General features: G+C 40.9%; 1 pseudogene; it reads left to right on the top strand.

Annotated features, from left to right (window-relative positions):
* Nucleotides 1–873: 873 nt before the first annotated feature.
* LOC135227200 (transforming protein RhoA-like) lies at nucleotides 874–1933 on the top strand (annotated as a pseudogene).
* Nucleotides 1934–3179: the final 1246 nt, after the last annotated feature.

The raw sequence follows: 3179 nt of genomic DNA, 5'->3' as shown, positions 1-3179 counted from the left end.
GATAAGGCAATTGACACCAATATAGTTGAAGAAAATCACATAAAAGAAATGAAAAAAATGAAGAAACCCTAAGAATCATGTGGGACTCTATCAAGAAGAGTAACTTGCATGTGACTGGAGTTCCACAACAGGGAGGGATAACAGAAAATACAGAAAGAACAGTTGAAGATCTGTTGGCAGAAAACTTCCCTGGCATCATGAAAGACAAAAGGATATCTATCCAAGATGCGCATCGAACCCCACACAAAGTTGATCCAAAAAGAAAATCACCAAGGCATATTATCATCGGACTTGCCAAAACCAAAAATAAAGAGAAATTTTTAAAAGCAGACAGGGATAAAAGAAAAGACACCTACCAAGGAGAATCAAGAAGTTCAGACTACTCAGCAGAAACCATGCAGGCAAGAAGGCAATGGGATGACATATACAGAGCACTAAAGGAGAAAAACTGCCAGCCAAGAATCATATATCCAGCAAAACTTTCTCTCAAATATGAAGGTGAAATTAAAACATTCACAGATAAACACAAGCTTATTTATTTATTTATTTTTAGAGAATTTACGAAAACCAAACCAAAGCTACAAGAATTACGAAAGGAGGCATCGCTCCCTGCCCTCCCACCACTGCCCGCCCTCGCTCGGTCGAGCTCTCCACCCGCCACCTGCCGTCCTTCCGCAGCTCTCTCCTTAGTCAGCCACCGCCTCCTCAGCGACCAGCCAGTGCGTCTGAGCTCATGACTCACGGAATGGAGTCCTCCTCACGAAGAGGCCAGACTCGGAGTCGCCACCAAAGTGCCTTTCACCTGAGAAGTTCAAGGTACTTTGTAGAACTTCTGCCACACATGCTGGGCATCTCACAGCACATTTGTAAGTGATGGCTGCCATCATGAAGAAATTGGTGATTGTTGGTGATGGAGCTTGTGGCAAGACCTACTTGCTCAGAGTCTTCAGCACGGATCAGTTCCCCGAGGTGTATGTGGCCACAGTGTTTGAGAACTATGTGGCAGATATTGAAGTGGATGGAAAGCAGGTAGAGGTGGCTTTGTGGGACACAGCTGGGCAAGAAGACTATGAGTGTCTGAGGCCCTTCTCCTACCTGGACACTGATGTTATATCGATGTGTTTCTCCATCAACAGCCCTGATAGTTTAGAAAACATAGCAGAAAAATGAACCCCAGAAGTCAAGCATTTCTGTCCCAATGTGCCCATCCTCCTGGTTGGGAACGAGAAGGACCTGCGGAATGATGAGCACACAAGGCGGGAGCTAGCCAAGACGAATCAGGATCCAGTATAACCTGAAGAAGGCAGGGATATGGCAACCAGGATTGGTGCTTTTGTGTACATGGAGTGTTCAGCAAATACCAAAGAGGGAGTGAGGGAGGTTTTTGAAATGGCCATGAGAGCGGCTATGCAAGCCAGGCGTGGGAAGAAAAAATCTGGGTGCCTTGTCTTGTGAAACCTCGCTGCAAGCACAGCCCTCATGCAGTTAATTTTGAAGTGCAGTTTATTAATCTTAGTGTATGATTACTGGCCTTTTTCATTTATCTATAGTTTACCTAAGATTACAAATCAGAAGTCATCTTGCTACCCGTATTTAGAAGCCAACCATGATTATTAATGATGTCCAACCCCTCTGGCCCACCAGGGCCCCTCTGACACTGCTCTAACAGCCCTCCTCTGCACTCCCACCTGACACACCAGGCACTAATTCAAGGAATTTCTTAACTTCTTGCTTCTTTCTAGAAAGAAAAAAAGTTGGTAACTTTTGTGAATTAGGCTCTAACTACTTTATAACTAACATGTCCTGCCTATTACCTGTCAGCTGCAAGATATTCTGGTGAGTCTCCACTTCAGGACACTCCTCCTAAATGCGTCTCACTAGCATAGCTCTTAAGTGGGTATCCAGTTTTTTGAAAATGTGCTCAGTCGGAAAGGCCCAAGTCCACGCAGCCGTGGCAAAGTTACACTTCCGTGGTCATGTTAGTGTAATTAGTGCCACTTAACGTATGTTACCAAAAATAAATATATCTACCCCAGACTAGAGGTACTATTTTTTGTATAATTGGATTTCCTAATACTGATATTTGTCATCTCTGCAGAAAGTGTATCGGTTTTTTAAAAAAGAAAGTGTATTTGAAAATAAAGTCAGATGGAAAATTCCTTTAAAAAAAAAAAAAAGAATTACTAAAGGAAATTCTTTGGTCAGAAAATCAATAATATCAGATACCAACACAACACAAGGTCACAGAACAGAACATCCTGATATCAACTCAAATAGGGAAAACAGAAAAACAAAATAAGATTAATTTAAAAAAGAAAAAAATGCTCAAAACAGGGAATCATTGAAGTCATTATGTAAAAGATTACAAAAATCACAAAAGAGGGACTAAATACAGGAGGCATAGATCTTCCATATGGAGAGGAAAACAAGGTGATATAGGACGATACAAGTTAGGTTCTTACTTAGAAAAATAGGGGTAAATATTAAGATAACCACAAAGAAGTCTAACCATTCCATATTTCAAAATAAAAACCAAGAAAAACATAATGACTCAGCAGAAATAAATTCAACTACTATGAAAATGAGGAACACACAATATACAAAGAAAACGTATGGACATGTTGTCATTAGGGATCAGTCCCTGGAGAAGAACATCATGCTTGGCAGAATACAGGGTCAGCGGACAAGAGGAAGATCCTCAATAAGATGGATTGACACAGAAGCAGCAACAATGAGCTCAACCATAACAACCATTGTAAGGATAGTTCAGGACCGGGCAGTGTTTCGTTCTGTTGTGCATAGGGTCACCATGAGTCGGAACCAACTTGACGGCACCTAACAACAACAACATCCCTCATGAACTTAGAATCAAAAATCCTCAACAAAATTCTAGCCAATGGAATTCAACAAGATATCAAAAAGGTAATTCATCCTGACCAAGTGGGATTCATAGCAGGTATGCAGGGATGGTGCAACATTAGAAAAACAATTAAGGTAATACATCATATAAATAAAACAAAGGACAAGAACCACATGATTTTATCAATTGATGCAGAAAAGGCATTTGACAAAGTTCAACACCCATTCATGATAAAAATTCTCAGGGGAACAGGAATAGAAGGAAAAATCCCTCAGCATAATAAAGGGCATTTATACAAAGGAATAGCCAGTATCACCCT

This window comes from Loxodonta africana, chromosome 9, assembly GCF_030014295.1.
Source record: "Loxodonta africana isolate mLoxAfr1 chromosome 9, mLoxAfr1.hap2, whole genome shotgun sequence".
NCBI lineage: Eukaryota > Metazoa > Chordata > Mammalia > Proboscidea > Elephantidae > Loxodonta > Loxodonta africana.
This window is presented reverse-complemented; position numbering and strand designations above follow the sequence as displayed.